Source organism: Mesoplodon mirus, assembly GCF_964341445.2.
Source record: "Mesoplodon mirus genome assembly, contig: HAP1_SCAFFOLD_901, whole genome shotgun sequence".
NCBI lineage: Eukaryota > Metazoa > Chordata > Mammalia > Artiodactyla > Ziphiidae > Mesoplodon > Mesoplodon mirus.
Window position 1 is genome coordinate 38,390 of NW_028295141.1, and position 20,553 is coordinate 58,942.

General features: G+C 37.1%; 1 pseudogene across 1 annotated transcript in view; it reads right to left on the reverse strand.

Annotated features, from left to right (window-relative positions):
- Window positions 1-497: 497 nt before the first annotated feature.
- Window positions 498-20,553, reverse strand: part of LOC309797704 (3-hydroxyisobutyrate dehydrogenase, mitochondrial-like) — a 46,459-nt pseudogene continuing 26,403 nt past the window's right edge. Inside the window, exon 2 of the transcript in view lies at window positions 498-2,477. The product of the transcript in view is annotated as a 3-hydroxyisobutyrate dehydrogenase, mitochondrial-like (transcript). The remainder of the gene's footprint in view (window positions 2,478-20,553) is intronic.

The window sequence follows — 20,553 nt, forward strand, 5'->3', positions numbered from 1 at the left end:
CTTTCCTAAGCTCAAAATCAGTGTTTTTATGTTGTGTAAATTATGAAATTACTGTGAAATATCTGGTAAACTTGATAGGAAACCCCAGATGTCAGCACTTTGCTGGGCAGGAGTTAAAGTGGCCCACACCATTAGCCCTCATCAGGAGCAGTAGCAGTGGGCTAAGTCATAAGGGCACGCCCGTCCATTACACTCACCCAGGATACTGTGAGTGAGAAACAAAGGGCAGTCAGACAGGGACCTCTATGCTCAGATTCCACTGCCAAGAAATGGCCTAAGTCAGCTCTTGTTGTTGAAGAAAATAACCCTTTAGGAATCAGACTGAATCCTATTTTAAGTTTTAGAGGAAGAAGGATACTATTTAAACATTGATGAAATGTGCCTCTCTTTTTATATCAGCATAGAAATTTATTTGAATTCAAAAGAATATGGTTATATTTAGCATAGTGTAATAATTATCTAAAGCACATGTCATCGTTGGCTCTGAAACAGTTCTAAAGATGTCATTCTTTTGAAGTCAAAAAATATGCAGTAAAAATGGACAAGGAAGCAAAAATATGAAAAAAACAAGTTTGCTGAGTATGGGAAGTTGTTACAAGAGGGGCACAACAAGATAATGTAACAGAGTCCAAATTACATAACATGCAGCAAGGAGTTCTCTTGCTTTAACAACTCCTAGAAATTAAACCAGTAATCTCAATGCAAGAATATCACCACTGGGTTATTTAACAGGACAAATTTTCTGAGGGACACAGGTAGTAATTCACTCTACTTCCCCTTTCTCTAATATCTTTTCTCACACCAATTTCTTTTCTTTCCTCGAGGATAGATTTTATCCTGTTGAAAACAATTTTAGTTTTATTTGTAAAGTGGAGTAAATAATATCCTGAGTGAAGTAGGCAGAGTTTTAGCTGAAGATGCTCAGGAATCAAACTTTTGAAAAAGGCCAATCAGCTAGCTAGCTAGCAGTTACCATCAGTGGCTTGCAGAAAAAAAAATTACAGATGATATGTTTGCTAAATAGATAAAAAGAATAAGCAGTTTAGAATGGGCGAAAAATCCCAGGATCTACTGTGACCTAGACCAGAGGTGCCTAAACTTTTTGGAACCAGGGACCGGTTTCCTGGAAGCAAATTTTTCCAGGGAGGGGGGGCGGGGTGTGTGAGGTTCAGGCGGTAATGTGAGCCATAGGGAGCAGCAGATGAAGCTTAGTTGGCTTGCTTGCGACTCACCTCCTGCTGTGCAGCCCGGTTCCTAAGAGGCTGTGGACTGGTACCCGTCCAAGGCCAAGGGGTTGGGAACCCCTGACCTACACACTCAAAAGCAGACAGTTGACCTTTGATTAAGCCCATTTTCCTGTGGAGTGAGCCATAAGGGGCTCCAAGACACAGTTTGGTTTCAATGTTTCAGTGTTCACAGCCAGAGGGCAAACTCAGAATGTCTCCTCCTCTTGCAAAAACTGGACCACGGATGAGAAGTCTTTTTTTTTGAGTAGCCCTTCACGCACAACATCCCTGCAGATCTGATGGGCTTGACTGCCCAGAAGGACTGGGCTCTTCGTGCTGGTAGCAGAGTCTCATGCTAATCCCAGATCCTTAGCCATTATAGTGTTGCTCCGAATCCGCCCTGATAGTAATTAGCCGAGGGAACTCCATCCATCACCCCAGGTACAGGATTATAAGTGTCACTTGACCAACATTGTCCTGAGCTCGTATTTAGGATTTTAGCCAAGAGTTTTGGGTCAAGCCCTAACCTGAGTCCCAGATTCATAGCTTCAGCAGTTCCAATCCTACTAATAGCTAACAGCAAGTTTGTGCAGATCTTCGAAGCCTGGCCAGTCCCAACAGCTCCACGATGCACCACATGGGAGCCCATGCACCACAGCAGCTCAACCCCTCCCATCCTAAGTGTGAGGTTGCCAGATCGAGCCATTCCCACACTACCAGAAACAGGGGCATCCGTGAAAACCGCTCCCATTTTCTCAACTTCTTTGGCCAATTCTCCGAAAACCATAGGATCAACAGTACTGGAATCTATTAATGGTGAGTCTTTCTTCACTTTTTTTTTTGAATTCCATTTGCTCCACAATAAGCTTCTAGTGCATTGATGCATTGTAATAATTCTGTCACCTTTTTCGGCTACATCCCCTGCAGAAGACACTACAGGGTTCATCTGCATCTAGAAGCTCTTTGCATGAATCAGGGAACACATCAACAACGGTGAGTGGCTAGCCATGTTTCATGAGCTCTTTTGCCACTGGACTCCCCACGTTGCCTACTCCAATGAATCCAACTGGAGTCTTGGAAGCTACTGACCTAGAACACAGCGCTGCAAGGCTGGCCACCACTGGCTGCTGCAGACGACTCCCTGTACCGGAGGCCGGAGGTGGCTCCACGGAGACGGAAGGAGGCTGCCACGCTGCCCGCGCCCCTCCTTCTCACGGTGACCTCCTCGACTCCCGGCTCACCCACTGGCTGCTATAGGGTGCGTGATGCGGAGGGCCGGCTCGGCTGTGGCGATTCTTAATACCTCTTTGGTACTAGGTTACACATACAGTTTCACCTAGTGAGCGACTTAACAGAAGGAATTTTTTTCTACGGCATTTTTGTGGCACAGCAGATAGAAGCGAGGTCACTATTTCTTTGAAAAACTGAATTAAAAATTTATAGAAAGTCATGATTCATTCTACAAATATGCTGAGTCAAAGAAACGTGAAAATTGATGCGATGGAGGAAGAGCGCTAGACTTCCCTGATGCTCAACTGGCGCCTTTCTTCTGGTGTCAGAACATGGTTGTGTAACTCCTTTAATCCCAGTGGATTTTCCAAAAATTCCAGAATCTTCAGATTTTGGTAGCCCCTGTTTACTGCCTTTGCCCCCCTATGCCAAATCCCACCCCACCCCGCACACATTTATTTTTTACCAGTTGTCCTCCGGGGTGTTTTTCTTTATATAGTTATTGCAGCAGTTTGTTAGACTACTGACCCCCAGTGCAAATGCCCCTCCCCCCGTTTTCTCACCCTGTGTAGTTTTGTTCCACCTTGACCTGGGCTTGGTCACGTGACTTGCTTTGGCCCAATGGCATATCAAGAGCTGAAGCTTGGAGAGTACTCGTGCTTTAGGGCTTGTCCTCATGGAAACCTGACATGTTAGGAAGCCTGGCTAACCTAGTGGAGACTAGGCACAGGCCACAGCCAGCACCAATGGCCAGACATGTGAAAGCAACCAGCCCCAGTCCAGCAACCAGATGATGGCAGCCTCAGTAGTCACCTCAGGTGAAAGCAAGATAGATCCACCCAGGAGATCCCAGCCCATTCCGCTGATTCACAAATTGTGAGGAGATAAAGTGCCTGCTGTTTTAAACCACCAAGCTTAGGAGTAGTTCAACACACAGGAAGAGATATAACTATCTTTACTGTTAGATTATCTTCCCATTTTATACCATGTTTCCCCTCAAACGACTGTTCCTTTATCCAAGATTCTAGAAAAGAAATAACAACTGATGAGGCTGATAGAGCCTTAACATTTTTTATAAGTTTTGTAAACTTTTAAAATAACTGTTAATAAAATCAATATTTATTTGATCACAAAATTATTTTCTTCAGTTGCCTTAAGAAGTAATGCAGAATTGTACTAAGTTTATACATTTGGAGGCTCTAAAAATGTGTTATTCCTTGGATTCAAGTCCTAGTGTACTTTATGTGGGCATTCACGTTTGCAAAATGATTCCAGGAAAGTTGCAATTTCATTTTACAACTTTGGCCTAAGGAGTCTTATGATATTTTACCTGAGAAAAAGAACACATTAATTCCACTTTCAGCTATTAAACCCATGGCTTCCTGTATTTTCTAAATTCCCTATCAGTGAAGAAGACTATGTATAGCGTACAAGACCGTCATGATTAGGAGGAAGGTAGTACAGAAAGAGCCCATCAAATTAGGCATTGCCCAGTCATGTCAGTATACTAACGTGGTGAGCCACAGGCAGCTTGAAGCCTGGAAAAAAAGACAGATACAGTGTAATGATTATCCTAAGGATCCGGATAATGATTCCCATGATTTTGTTTTAAATATTAATGGCAGAGGATTCTGGGGAAATGGTGGTGGCTACAGAGAAGATTTTTATCCCTGAATATGCCACCCCTCCCCTAAATACACAACCCCCCACCCCCACAAAGAAGAAAGAAAAGCATCTAGGATAACAAGATCAAAAACCCACAGACAACATCTACAACAAGGTGTCCACATGAACTGCAACACACAGCCAGGTAGGAACAAATCAACAACAGGAAAAAGACCTACATATGTGTATCCCAAGGTGTGTGGGAGGAAGACGAGGGAAGGACTCTCTCTCTCTTTCAGGAGAGCCAAAGGTTACTATGGTTCACGAACTCACTGAGATTGAAAAACTCACTGAGAACAGCGGCAGAAACCGGGAGTGAATGTTGCAGGCTCCACTTTGCAGCTGAGTGCAAGAACTTTGAAATGTTCTGAGGATGCCAAGTGTTCTGGGGTCTGTGAAACCTTGACACCTATCAAACCAAAGCACCATCCCAGAACAAATCCCCATACTCAACAAGGACAGGAAAGAGGAGGCCTGGGTAAATGGGCATAGGAGGGCCGAGGAGGAAGATTTTAGAAATTTTAAGGTCATTTTTTAAAATTATGTTGTGGGGCTTCCCTGGTGGCGCAGTGGTTGAGAGTCCGCCTGCCGGGACACAGGTTCGTGCCCCGGTCTGGGAAGATCCCACATGCCGCGGAGCGGCTGGGTCCGTGCACCATGGCCGCTGAGCCTGCGCATCCGGAGCCTGTGCTCCGCAACGGGAGAGGCCACAGCAGTGAGAAGCCCGCGTACTGCAAAAAATAAATAAATCAATAAAATTATGTTGTGAAAATAATAGAAGATAGTGAGCCCTGGAGTTCTGAAGCTAGAAATTATATTCTGATCTATGTTTCCCTCCTAAAGTGGAAACTTATTTCATTTAAAAATGAGTGACAGAAGAGTATTCCATTCACATCCTGTAGAAAATCAGTGAGAAAAAAAAAGAAAAAAGAAGGGTGAAAAGAAAGTTCCAGCAAATCCTGAAAACGTCACAGAAAGACACGTCCACAGAACAAATGAAATTTATTGCCTGATACTGCGGAAAAAGTAAAAGAAATTTTCAAAGGAATAGAAACTGGTTTTAAGAAAAACATAAAAGAAATTAGAAAAATTCAGAAATGAAGTGATTGGAGAATAGCAAGATTTGAAAAGGAGAAAAATTCAGTAAGTAATTTGTTTTAAAAAAATCATGTCTCGAGAGAAGGTTAAACTAGAAGGAACACAAGTTTGAATAAACACAGTGGATAATGTCTCCTTGGAGAAACAGCTGATTTCAAATCCAGCATAAGAAACGAACAAGATGTTCCTGTTACATCTTGTCATATAAGAGAGCTGGGAAGACTTCAAAGACTACTGTGGTTGTGTGGAAAGGACTCAGGAGCCAACTTGAACAGGATCCGTGAACCTAAGAGGGGACAATCTCTGCATCGATATTTATAACAACCTCACTGAAAACAACAACAAAGAAAGAAAATACCTCATTAGTTATCTTTGGAAGAGTCAACCTTTCTCTCTCTTGTTTTTTCTTTTTTTGTAAAACTGGTAAATAAAATAAAAGAAACATTTATTCTTCCTTTCCTAATTAAACTGTAACTCAGGGCAACCAAGTAGTTGATGAAATAATGTTCTAGCTAGTAAATGAATAATCATCTAGTTAGTAGAATATCACCATTTGGTACCCTTAATAAATTAATGGATCTAGACATTGATCATTAATGGCTGCAACGTCACAGTAAGACAGACACTTGATAGTTCCTTTTGGAATTCATCAATATTATCTATGAAGTAAACTTGACAAAAAAATCACACCTGAATTATGTCAGTGCTCTAGATCTATCTACCAACTGACAGTAAATACATGGGCCAAAGGAGCATGATAAATATATAAGCAGAAAGGGGATGCAATCAGCATAATCCAGACAATCAGCATAATCCAGACAGTTGGGAACCCTACTGGATGAATGCTTTGAATTCAAGGACAAATACTTGCAAGAAAAATGAGCAAATTGAGTTCTTTTAAACCTATACTTTAAAAGAAGTTGTGTTTGGATCAGCAATCAAATAAATAATGGTTATTAAAATAAAAATACATTTATAGGACAATCAAGGAAACATGAACTGACTGGCTATTTGTTGATATTAAGGAATCATTATTATTTGCGGATGTGTGATAATGACATAGTTGAGCTTAAAAAGGGCAGTTCTTGCATTTTAGAAATATGGATACTGACGTTTTCACTGAGAAAAAGAAATCTGGGATTTGCTTTAAAATTGCTGGGGATGATGGTGGTAGTAGTAAGAGAGGGTGTAGAGAAAATCTATTGGCCTGAAATGGACATTTGATGAGAACAATGGATGAAAGTTTCTACTTCTTTCTCTTTATTTCTGTAGATGTTTGAAATTTTCCATACTAAAACATGTTTTATAAATGTAGATGGCTTGCAATGTGCTCTTCTGAGCTCTCAGAAGGCAAAAAGCCATTCTTAAATTAGGAGCTTTCTTCTCTAGCCAAGAATTCTAATGATAATTTTGTCCCAACTGGCCAGTGCACTCAGATTGCTCTGAGATCTGTTGGTGGAAAAAAAATCAGCACAAACAATAAAGAGGCTCTTCAGTCTTAGAAGAAAACAACAAAGAGTAAAGGCTGCTGCTAGGTCTGGGGCAATAGTGTAGTTACCAGTATAAGACAAAATATTAGTTTCTTCCAAAATCCACTTGTTACTACTGTGTATACTTTTGCAGCAAAGTATCTTTTCTACGTTGTCAGCATTAAAGTAAATTTACTATTTAGGTAGCATTTAAATTATCATATACTCAAAGCCTAGGCTGAAATGACATTAAATCTTATTTGGGCCATTGCAGTGTATTCTCCAGTCCTACTTGCTTTGTCTATAACTGTCGTAAAAAGGTGTGAGGAGATCTGCCAATATTAATGCCAGGATTCAAAATGAGTTCTTTGTAGCTTGCTTCCTTCAGGATCTTCTGCCCTCAGACCCATGTATTTACTTAATGCCTCAGATTATTGTATATGTCACATCTTTCCAACTAGGAGACAAGCTCCTTTAAGGGCAGTGACTAGTCTCATCAACATCGAATTTACTCCAACACCAGTGCTTTCAAATTGTGTGTTGCTTAGTATACGTCTGACCGTAAGAAGTTATAGAAACAATTCTACTCTAACTAAATAATAATGATACTGCTGCTACTATTTCTACTACTGCTGCTAATAAAATGTATGAAATAGAGTATAAATGGGAAAATAAAGATCACACTGGAAATCCCAGACTATAAAATGAATGATCCCAAAGCCACTGGCCAATCCATCGACTGTAAACAGTTACTTGTGAATTGGTCAACATTTAAATGCGTAATTGAGAGAAGGGTTAAAACAAATTTTATTACCAAAAAACACAATTCTTATACCTACAATTTTTGAGCTCAACTAACCTGTAGTTTTAACAGAAATAGAGGAGATTCAAAGTATTCATTCAGTTTCCTAAGTGATCCATTCCCTATCTTTCCTTATGAAACAATCAGTTACAACTCTAATAATTTGTCAAGGATTCACCAATCTCTACTTCCTTTATTTTCCAAGGTTTGGTATCATTACAAAATCAAGTCCTTTGGCAGAATTTAATAGTTTCAAAATCCCTCATCAATATTATTCACTGGGATAAAATAATATGAAAATTTAACAAACACTGACTATGTGCTGAGAAATGATCCTTCAGTGATTCACTCAAGGTGGAGACTAGTATTCAGGCTGCACCTGAGGTAGAACTTGAATTCCAAAGTGGACCTTTAAACCACAGCTCATCTTCTCTTTTTAAAACCATCAGAAAGAAGAAGCCTGTTGCCTGACCTTTGAGATTCTGCAAAGAGACCATATTTAGGTCTTTTGTCCCTTTTAACTTCCCTAGTCCCCTTCTCTACTTTCAGAATAGTGATTCCCAGATAAGTACAATGAGTTCAAACAGTGTGGTTAAAGGGGTAATTAGTCTGCTCTGCAGCCAAGTTACTCACAGAATAAAAAAGTTGGCTTTCACAGTTGTTACCTTCTTCCTGGGCTTTGTTTAGAGGGGTCTCAGCTCAAGCAAGCAACCTGTCGGCAGCCTGAAATAACTCTGTGGAAATCTAATGGCATATATGTAAAATATGTCTATGAAACCTTTTATTCAATCTTAGGTGCATAATTTTACTACTTCTTTAGGCCTGGAAAAGGATATTCAGCTACAAAAGGACAGAAAAGAAAATGTGTATAATACCTCATGCCCTCCTCACACCCTAGAACCTTATTTTACCCCTGTTTCATCAGAAAATGATGTATACTGTAAGAAACATTTTTAAAATTAGTTGATCAAATATTTAAGTGCACTAAGTCTCTGTATTTATTAAAGCAAATATAGTTACCTTTCTGTCCCTTTCTAAAAGAAAGCAAAAGATACAGTTCTTTTTTCTTAAGACTCAGGGTTTATGGATATTAATTATTACACTATATTGACACCCAGACATGTTTATAGGAGGCTTTTGAGACATACAGAGCTATTTATTCCCATACCAAATGGCACTTCTTTTTCCTCTGCCTTCTGCTTGTATTTTTTCTGTTGCGATTATATCCTACTGAGGCTGCTACATGTCTTTGTTTGAGTTGAGGTTCTAAAGGTAAGACTGTATAGTCTCCTTTTTACAGAATAATAATGGGTTTTATGACTGTTTGCCTTCAGAAGCCTCTTTTTCCACTCATTCTCATTTCATATCTATGGTGAGGTGTCGAAAACAGATGAGTTAGTTCTGAACTGGTGATATATAAATCAATTATTATTTGATTCATATTCAAAGCAGCTCCTCCTAAAATAGCGGCCTTCCTGCCTGTGGGATGTAGTCTAACCTACTGCCTGGATCTACACCCACCAACATCCATATTTTGTCTATTGTTACCTTGGACACTTGTAGAAACTGAGTGAGTTTCTGTTTCTATAGTGTCCATTGACAGACAAATGAATAAAGAAAATACGGCACATATGTAGAATGGAATGTTATTCAGCCTTAAAAAATAAGGGAATCTTGCCATTTGCAACAACTTGGATGAACCTTGAGGGCATTATGCTAAGTGAAATACGTCAGAGAGAGAAAGACAAACACTGCATAATCTCACTTTTACGTGTAATCTAAAAACGCTGCTCTCACAGAAACCGAGTAGAATGGTGGCCGTCAAGGGCTGGGGAGTGGAGGAAATGGGGAGTTGTTGGTCAAAGGGTATAACCTTCCAGTTATAAGATGAATAAATCCTGGGAGTCTGATGTACAGCATGGTGACTATAGTTAACAACACTCTATTGCATACTCAAAATTTTGTTTCCGAGATAGTAGATCTTACATGTTCTCATCACACACACACACACACACACACACACACACACAAGGTAATTAATTGTGTAAGGTCATAGATGTGTTAACTAACCTTATTGTGGTAATCACTTTGCAATATATACATGTATCACATTATGATGTTGTACACCTTCAACTTATACAGTGTTATATGTCAATTACATCTCAATAAAACTGGAAAGAAGAAAAAGATTCACATGGAGAAGGGTGAGGCTGGTAGAAAAAAGCCACTGCCTTGAGCAGTACCGAGGTGGGTGGAAAGCCATGGGCCTCTATTAGCACTGCTGGGTAGGTTCTGTTCCCACATGTGGGAAGGGGGTAGGACAGCACAGCTGTGATCCTTATTGCAGACCCTAGGCAGCCTCAGGCAACTTTTCAAAGTTAGTTGCTGAAAACCAATAAATGAAATTATAAAGAAGAATTACATAAATGCCTTTATTCTACTTCTGGTCCTCTTGGCAACTTTTTCCATCTAAAAGCTGCACCCTGCAGTTCTCAAAGCAGGAACATTAACATGGATCAGAAGTTTCCAAACTTTTCATCATCAACCCCTACACCAAAAGAAAAGTTGAAATTTTATGACCCCTAGTATATGAAGTACCTTGTGTGTTTTTAACATTTATCAAGAGAACATTTAACAGTTACCTACTATGTGCCAAGAGAAAATAAAAATAAGACACAGACTTTCAATGCAGACTTTGTTCCGGTATTATTCTTCGTTTTGACTTCAGTATAAGAACTATTGAGCTATTTGCTGTCCCAATAAGGGGATAAGCAGACGATTACAGAATCCTGTGATCTCTTCCCAAGTTTGCAACTATAGGGTTGGTCCTAGAATTGCTCAATAACTTTGTATTTTGATTTAAGGGGAAACTAAAAGAACTTCCTGTCCCAAAGTAACTCTGCTTTGTGGAGACTGGAGGTGCCCTGCAATTGACTCAAGATACTGTTTATTTGTTTAAACAGTTCAATGAGTAGTTTCTATTTAACAAGTGAGCACAAATTTTCACAACAGTACCTACCCCATGACATAGCTCAGACGAAAACTCTGAGGGAAAGGAAAACTATATGGGCAAAAAGTCCAGGTTCCATCCACTGTACATGGGATATTGATAGGCTTGTAAAACTTACAGAGGTACCTGGAGGTACCCAGGAGCCCTGGGTATTTAGTATACAGATCAGCAAAGGATGGTGGAAAATAAGACGACACCAGGTCAGGGGACAAATTAAGCAGGTGAAGCTGGTCCTTTATACTCTTTTCCCTTCTGATACACCACTGCTCTGTCATGTCCAGAATATGTTCTGTATCCTCAGTAGACCTACACACACACACACACACACGTGTAGCACACAAACATGCACGCATGCATGCATGTACACATACATGGACTTCCCAGTCTTCTCAGTTAAAATTCAGCTTGTAGTAACTAAAGAAAATTTATAATGCTCTATATTTTATAGATTTTAAAAATACTTGCACTTTAAGAGAAAACTTTTCATGTCTGAAAACCCCTTCTCACGAAGGAAGTTATTTCTGATATTGGAGGTTGACAGTTTCACAGAGAAAACTTCAGGAGCACAGAGATATGCCTGACCCTCTCCACACGCACCATCTGGGGAGAATTCACCAACACAGAGGCTCAACCCCTCTGCTAAGTCAAAATCAAGTATCCCAACATCATTATTTCACAGAGAATACCCTACCTCATGTTAGGCATTCATATGTATTTTATTTGTTGAAGAGAGGAAGAAGATATAAAGGAGGGAATCATCCGAAATTACAGAGGACAGCATTTAAGTCAATATAGATATTTAAATTTAAGGTAAAATTAAATGATAATTTGAAATTATATGTGGAGTTTTATTTACTAAAGAATATTTTGGAAAGTTCAACTCCTATTTTCACTTATGTTTTCAGAGAAGGTATTTGGTCCAAATGAAGAATACCTTCAATTATTGTTCTTTTATTGCAAGCAAAAAAGGATTTATACTTCTTTTCATGAAATATGGTTGTTTGACAACAGAAGGATAAATATTTTATATTTTTAGAAACAACAGTCAGGCTACTGATATTCTTAATTAGTTTTAATAAATCTGAATGCTTCTTATCATCTACTCTTTAGCTTGTACCTGAGGAGTTGAATACCTCCGGGAAGATACGTGCTCCAGACCCGTAAATATGCAGTTCACAGAGCCCACCACCAGAGGGCAATAAAGAAGTCAAATCTTGAAACCATGGAGTGAAAATAGTGGGAGTTTAAATAAAAGCAACATTTCACAGTATGCTTTTCTGACCAACGTTATATCTAATAACTTAATGGATTGTATGTACGTGGATTCTGAAAAGTCAGCAGCACACTTCACTGGTCAATTTCTATGATAAGGGGAACGTAATTGGAGTGTAGAAAAACAGTATACTTACATCTTAAAATTCCACCCCTACAGAATCTACTACTCACTATTGAAAAATGGTAACAAGAATAGCTTTCTGTGTCTCAGTCACCAGTTAACATTTTCAAGAGTAGAATTTATCTTCCTATGATGCTCAAATACACAGGAAAAATGCATATCTAGGACAATGGATAAACTCTATATGACATGTGAAAATAATTATTCAAATGGAAAAAGTAAAAGATCTACAAGGAACAGTTTTATATGCATTAGTGTGGATATATACATAAAGAGGCTCTAAGAAACATAAAAATCACTTCCAGGAAGTAATTTTAGGTAGAAGAGAATTAACATGGATGAGGAAGAAAAGAGAGTTGGTTTTAAGATAGTTTCATTTACTTGTTTTTTTGTGTGTTTATTTATTTGTTTTATTTATTTGGTCTTTGGAATATAAGGAAACAGTGGCTTTCACATCCGTATCCCAGTGGAACAAAGGGACCGAGGTCTATACTGGAGCCCAGCCATTGTTTGACTACCTTGTAATAATACTGGTGAAATACAGCCAAATCATTTGAACTACAAGCATCCTCTCTGACAATAATCTTAAGACATCAACATTATAAATTAAAGAAAGGAAAGAGAGAATACTGTTTTCTTTAGAGAGAAAATACAGATTCTGGATCAAATCAATAATGTCAGCAAACCTCACGGGTATAAAATATTCTGCTGCCTATCATTCAGATCATGCCTCTAGAAGAGGGAAACTGGGTGATAATTTCCCCAGATTTTATATTTAATTCAAATATTTTAGGTAAGAGGCATCTCTAGTAAAGCACTGTATCATTGATTTTTTCCAATAGGATAGCTCACAGGAGTTCCTCTTTCCTTCTCAAATACATATGGGGAAATGGAACTGGGTGTGGGTTAGAGGAACTATCTAAATAGAGCATAGTAATCAACAGTTTGTTTTTTAAAAATAGAAATTTCTATTTAAATTGTTTCCAGAGACAGAAACACACAGAGACAATTCCATGTGACAACAGTGGAAGAGACCAGAGTGATGCAGCTGCAAATCAAAAAATGCCAACACCAGTGATTGATGGCCACCACCAGAATCTGGTTAAGACAAAGAAGGATCCTCCCCTCGAGGCGTCAGAAAGAACATGGCCCTCTCAACACTCTGAGTTTGATCTTCTGGCCTCTAGAGCTGTGATAAAATAAATTTCTGTTCTTTTAAGCTAACAAGTTTGTGGTATCTTGTTATGGTAGCCCTAGAGATAACGGTATTTGATTCCTGAGATGGCAACTGTATTCTGGCTATGTAATGACTATTCCAAGATGATCAACAGACACAAAGATAAAGAAAGGCAAAACTGAGACTAAGCCCAGTTCTTTTTATTCCCAGAATAATAAATGATTTTTTAATTAATTTACATCTCTTTGTCTAACCCCTCTGCTTTTCAAAAGACTATGTGCGACCAATCGAATATTAACATGTTATACTTTCCTTTTACTTCATCTCAAATTATTTCTAATTCCCCTTATGAGTTCTTACTTGACCCATGAATTATTTAGGAATATACTGTTTAATTTCCATTTGTGATTTTCAACAAATTTCTTTCTGTTAACGATTTCTTATTGCATTCTGTTGTCATCTGAGAGCACTCTTTGTATTGTTTATATCCTTTAAAATGTACTGAAATTTGTTTTATGGCCTAGCATACAGTATATCCATGTGCATTTGTAAAGAATGTATATTCTGATGCTGTTGGGTGGAATGTTTTATAGATGGCTGTTAGGTCTAGTTGATTGATAATGTTGTGCAAGTTTTTTTTTTTAATTTTCTTGTTGATTTTCTGTCTGTTCTGCTATTGAAAGAAAGGTACTAAAGTATCCAACTATTATTGTAGAACTGTCTGTTTCTCTTTTCTGTTGTGTTGATTTTGCTTCATTGTATTTTGAAGTTCTGTTGTTAGGTGCATATAAGTTTATAATTATTATACATTCTAGATGCTATAATCATTTTATCAGTTTAAAATATCTTTGTCTCTAGTAAACATTTTCATCTTAAAATATATTTTTTCTGATATTTTCTTAGCCGCTCCAGTTTTGTTGTTGTTGTCTTGTTTTGTTGTGTTGTTACTGTTATGGTATATCTACTCCAACCCTTTTACACTTCACCTATATATTTTCTTGACTCTAAAGTGGGTCACTTTCTTGTTGATGTTATATACATATATAACTGCATATTACATTCAAAAATCACATATATAATAACAAACTATGGCAGACTTTGAACTGGACCTTTTATTTTTTTCGGTACGCAGGCCTCTCACTGTTGTGGGCTCTCCCGTTGCAGAGCACAGGCTCCGGACACGCAGGCTCAGCGGCCATGGCTCATGGGCCTAGCCGCTCTGCGGCATGTGGGATCTTCCCAAACCGGGGCACGAACCCGTGTCCTCTACATCGGCAGGTGGACTCTCAACCACTGCGCCACCAGGGAAGCCCTGAACTTCACCTTTAAATGAGTATGATTTAGACAGTAGAGCTTCCCTACCAAATGCAAATAACTCACTTGAACTCTCTTTTTTGTAAAGGACAGACCAAGTCTTCCAAGGGGAATTCTTGAACTCATTAGATATGTGATATTCATTATAATTAGTTGCATTTAACACCACAGAAAGGACTTGATCAAAGGCTATTTTACTCTTTTCTTCCTCACTGGATGATTAGCTAGGTTCATTTTTAAATGAAAGATATACTCTAGATATTTCAATGTAGGGCATCTCTTCCTTTCAAATCTCAGAAAGAAAGGTGTGCTTCAGTTTCCCTGCAGAAAGCTCTAGTATCTTGCCCCCCTTTTGAAAGAGGAACGAATCCTTCTTTCTCTATTCTCCTTTGTCTTCTTCCCTTCATCAGCAATGAGCCTCTTTATCATTTTTGTCAGCCCAAAGAATAATTTTTCTCTTTCCAGGCCATTCAAAAATTGTACACTACAAAGTAAACGGAAAGAGCTTTATTTATAAAAATAAAACAGCTATGGCATTAGTTCTTAAAGAGTATAAAATTTTGATCCCTCATTCCAACAAAAAGTCTTGTTAGCATTTAGGGTTCAATGAGAGGCAATAAACAAAAATGTTTTGGTGACTCATTTGACATCTTTACTAATAGGTTTGAATTCATACTGGTGAATATCAGACATATTTGTGTTAGGCAATTAAAATTAAATTATATCTAGACATCTTTTAAATTACCATATTAACATTAACAAGTAATCTTAGAACTCATCTTGAGAGTAAAAGGTACTTTTATACTTTATAATGAAAAAATCAATAAAATGTGCCTTTATGCAGAGAAAATGTAATTATAATACCAATTAATGTTAACTGGTCACTTTTTTATTGAAGTAGAGTTGACATACAATATTATGTTAGTTTCAAGTGTTCAACATAGTGATCCAACATCTAAATACATTTGAATTGGTCACCATGATAAGTCTAGTAACCATATATCACCATACAAAATTATTACAGTATTATTGACTATATTCCTTATGTGGTAGATTGCATCCCCAAGACATTTATTTTATAACTGGAGATTTGTACCACTTAATCCCCTTCACCTATTTCTCTCAGTCCCCTATCCCCCTTCCCCTCTAGTAATCACCAGTTTGTTCTCTGTATCTACAAGTTTGTTTCTGTTTTCTTTTCTTTGCTTTATTTTTTTAGATTTCACATATAAGTGAAATCATACAGTACTTGTTCTTCTCTGCCTGACTTATTTCACTTAGCACACCTAGTACTCTAGGTCAATCCATGTTGTTGCAAGTGAAGATATTTCATTCTTTTTTAGGACTAAGTAATATTTCATTATATATATGTGTATATAAACACCACATCTTCTTTATCCATTCATCTATTTATGGACACTAGTTTCTTCCATATCTTGGCTATTATAAGTAATGCTCCAATGAACGAGAGGGGTGCATACAGCCTTTCTTATTAGTGTTTTTGTTTTCTTTGGATAGATACTCAGAAGTTGAATTGTTTCATCATATGGTAATTCTATTTTTAACATTTGGGGGAACCTCTGTACTGTTTTCCATAGTGGCTGCACCAATTTACATTCCCACTAACAGTGCACAAGGGTTCCCTTTTTGATGATGGCCATTCGGACAGGTGTAAGGTGATATCCCACTGTGGTTTTGATTTGCATTTCCCAGATGATTAGTGATATTGAGCATCTTTTCATGTGTCTTTTGGTCATTTGTATGTATGCCCAAAGCAATGTAACCCCGATCAAAATACCAATGGTATTTTTCCCAGAATTAGAACAAATAATCCTAAAATTTGTATAGAATCATCCAAACAAACAAACAAAAAACCTCCAATAACCAAAGCTATATTGAGAAAGAAATACAAAGCTGGTGGTACGACATGCACTGATCTCAGACTATACTACAAAGCTATAGTAATCAAAACAGTATGGTATTAGCATAACAACAGACACATAGGTCAGTGGAATAGAATAGAGAGCCCAGAAATGAACCCACAGTTATATGATCAATTAATCTACAACAAAGGAGGCAAGAACATACAATGAAATAAAGACAATAAATGGTGTTAGGAAAATTGGACAACTACTTGCAAAAGAGTGAAACTGAATTATTTCCTTACACTATACATAAACATAAATTTAAAATGGATTGAAGACTCACATTTAAGACCTGAAACCATAAAACCCCTAGGAAAAATACATTGACATCGATCTTAGCAATATTTTGGGGGGGTCTATCTCCTCAGGCATGGCCAACAGAAGTAAAATTAAACAAGTGTGATTATATCAAACTGAAAACCTTTTGCAGAGAGGAGAAAACCATCACAAAATGAAAAGGTAACTTACTGAATGAAAGATTTTTTTCAAATGATATATCTGATAAGGAGTTAATATCCAAATTATCTAAAGAAATCATACAATCTAATATCAAAACCCCCCAGATATTCCAATTTAAAAATGGGCAGAGAACCTGAACTGGTTACTTTTTAAAGTGTTTGATACAGTACTTAGATGCATTCTTTTTTCATTAGCCTTGAATATCAATACTCTTAACGTCTCCGTTTATAAATGAAGAAATTAAGGAATGGAGAGATAAATGACTTGTCTAAGGTACAAAGCTTATTACAAAAAAGATTATACTAAACCAGACCTCTGATTCAGATTCCTATACTTTAATCATTATGGCTTACTGCAGAAGATTAGAGACAGAATTTGACATTGAAAGCTTAGATTCCAGTTTTTAATGAGACTTCTTCACCATGCCTTTATGTCTAAGGGAAAAAATTCTGGTCTGTACTGCCATTAATGATAATACTGCTTTAGAGAAATGTTCTGGAGGGAAAGGATATTATTCAAATTTATTTTTAAAGTTTTTTTTTTGGTTTGACTTTGTTTCTTAATTTTCTCATGCTAGGATGGGAGGGCAAACCAAACCTAAACTAACAATACCAACTATATGTGTGTGCGTGTGAGTGTGCCTGTACTTATAAGTATGAAAATACAACTTACAAGAAAAGGCAAGGCCAGAATCTATAAGGCTAAGGATTTCGACTTTATCTTAGATGCAAGAGAAAGCAATTAAATGAAAAGATAGTTGTGTAGATACTAGGCTGTTCAAGTAGAGCAAAGGAGAAATGGTAGTGGCTAAGATGGTGGCAATGAAGATGAAGAGAAACATTATGTATGTGATGAGAGAGAGAGAGAGAGAGAGAGAGAGAGAGAGAGATGAGATTCCAGAGGACCTAATGATGCAGTCTATGCAGAAAGTGAAGAAAAGGAAGGAATTGAGGATCATTCCCAGGTTTTTGCACTGAGTTAGTTTTTGTGTGAATCATGGCACCATTCACTGAGGAAGAAAAGATTTGCAGGATGGGACAGTTTGGAAGAAGGAATAATTGAAGTTTCATTTTAGACATCTTAGTTGTAGAGACGTCAAGCAGTGTTCCTCATATTTCTCCAATGAAAAGAATCACCTGGGGATCTTATTGCACATATGGATTATCACCTTTTCTGCCAGAACTTCTGGTTTGGTAGTCTGAGTTGAACACAAAGTACTGGATTTTCTCACACTGCAGAAGAAAAAAAACACACTGAAGGAGGTGGGAAAGAGCTAACCTAAGTAACTTTGGAAAACAGTATTTTAATACACTGTCATTAACCATGCACAATATATACTGAAAAGCTAAAGACAAAAAGAAATGTACACAAATATTGAACTTGTTAGTAAATTTATTTTTCACACGTGTACAGGTTAATGATTTTTTAAATATTTTATGTGTATTCCAGAATTGAGCAAATGACTAAATAGACTGCAAATAATGAGAATCAGGTTTCTAATTGTTAAAGAGTGACAAATAAGGAAAGGGTAAGGGAGGCTAGAATAAACCCTGTGGTGTTGGATTGGAATCAAGGTATCAATTTGAATTCATATATCAACTTGAAGTTATATATATATATATATGTAGGTAGACAGATGCTAGATAAGGTGTGTGTGTGCACACGTGTGTGTGTATACACACACACCCAGATAGATAATATGAAAATAGAGATACTTGTATATTTTTATGTATTCGTATATATATTTTTAGCTCTCTCTGCTGAAAACACAATGAGGTAGCTTGGATAGTGATAAATCCACCTCATACCAAGATTCTGGTTTCTGAATACCATTATTAATGCAAGGAACAAGAACTCCATGGAGAAATGACTGATTCAAGCCTGAGACAGAAGAAAGTAAAAGATGGGTCTGGAGCATTTTGTGGTGTCAGAAAGTAAGATATTACTCCAAAAACTGTATGGCCATGTAGGAAAAATATAGGAGACAGCTGGAAGGAGTACCAGTGACCAAATATGGAACACTTTGAGAAACAAAACTATTAATGATAGTAATAAATTTTAACCCGTAGAATAAAATAAATATCCACAAGTTCACACTGATGTATGTATATATATGAACAAATAACCAGATAAATACATAAATGAATGAGAAGAACAGCTCTTTCTTATACTCAAATTATAGTTAATAAATGTAGAGGGAATGATGGGAATAGAAAATGAACAATCATCAAACACCACAGTAACTGGTGGAGTCAAAAATTATTGATGGATGCTAAAATTAGTATGGGAAAATTAAACAAGAAGCAGAATATTTGAACAATCTCAAATAATTACAAAGGGAAAAATAGTGATTTTGCAGCTATCATTATAACTAAGTCATCAAGGTTAGCATCCCCAGTAGTGAGACATACAGATTTGTTTGTAGCTCTAATATGTACTGAAAATGCCATAATATCTCTCCTGAAGTGTTCTTGTCAAGAAATTCATATCCTCAGTCTAACCATGAGAAAATATCAAACAAACCCGATTTGAGAAAAATTCTACAAAATGACTGCATAAGATTTTCCATTAGTTCAAGGTCATAACAGACAAAAAAAGACTGAGGAACTATCCTAGATTAGAGAAGAATGGGGAGATATGACAAGCAAATGCAATAAGGGATCCTAGATTTGAATCTGGACCACAAGACAATAGGCAATATTTGAATACGAGTCTATAAATCATTAGTAGCATTGTGACAATGTAAACTTTCTGCTTTCAATAATTATACTCTAGTAATATAAAATGTTAACATTTGGGGAAGCTGAGTAAAGGGTATATGGGAACTCATACTGCTATGTTTGAAGTTTTTTGATAAATAAGATTTGATAACACAGTTTTATAAAAACTTAGTTTGGACATTTCTGAACCTCTTTTTTGTTTCCTTATGGAACAAAGTTGCTTGTTTAGGGATAATACTAATTCAATGGGGGTAAGATTTACACAGGACCAACCCTAACATTCATAGTGTGTGGCACAGGAAACACCTTTGAATGGCCATTTCAAGGAACAATATACTTAAGTGTATACAATGAGTAAAATGGATGAACTACACAAATTAATGAGTTGAAAAACCATAGAATCATAGAATTTTCTCACTGTAAAGGCTCTTACTTTCATAACTTTTCATAACTTTTCAGTTCCTATGGGTAAATACCAAAGAGCGTGATTACTACATCACTGTATGGTAAAAGTACGTTTATTTTGTAGGCAACTGCCAAGTATCCCGCTAGCCACAAATGAGAATTCCAATTGTTCTGCATTATCACCAACTTCGGTATTTCAGTTTTGGGATTTTAGCCATTTAAATAGGTGTGTAGTGGTATCTCATTATTGTTCTAATTCAAAATTCACTGATGACATGGAATGTGCAGCATCTTTTCATATGTTTATTTGCCATGTGTCTATTTTCTTTGTTTAACCATAGTAGTTTTGTTGTTTTTTTTAAACCAAGGCCTGCTAACCCTTGTCCTCCTGTGTCTATTTATGTTGTCTTTTTTCTTTCTTTCTTCTTTTTTTGAACATTTGATCATTTAGTCTTTTTCCTGGTTATGTCCAATTATTTTTTATACTAAAATTGGGCTTAAATTATTTTACGAAACTATAAAGATACCTCCACATTCTGGATGTTGTTATCTTTCTCTTGAAAAGATTTACTTTGGCCCATGGCAGACAGTTACTATAGGGACTGGTAACCTTAGTCCATTCTCAGTTTGAGCTCATTCAAAGCCGTTTTTCAGTCT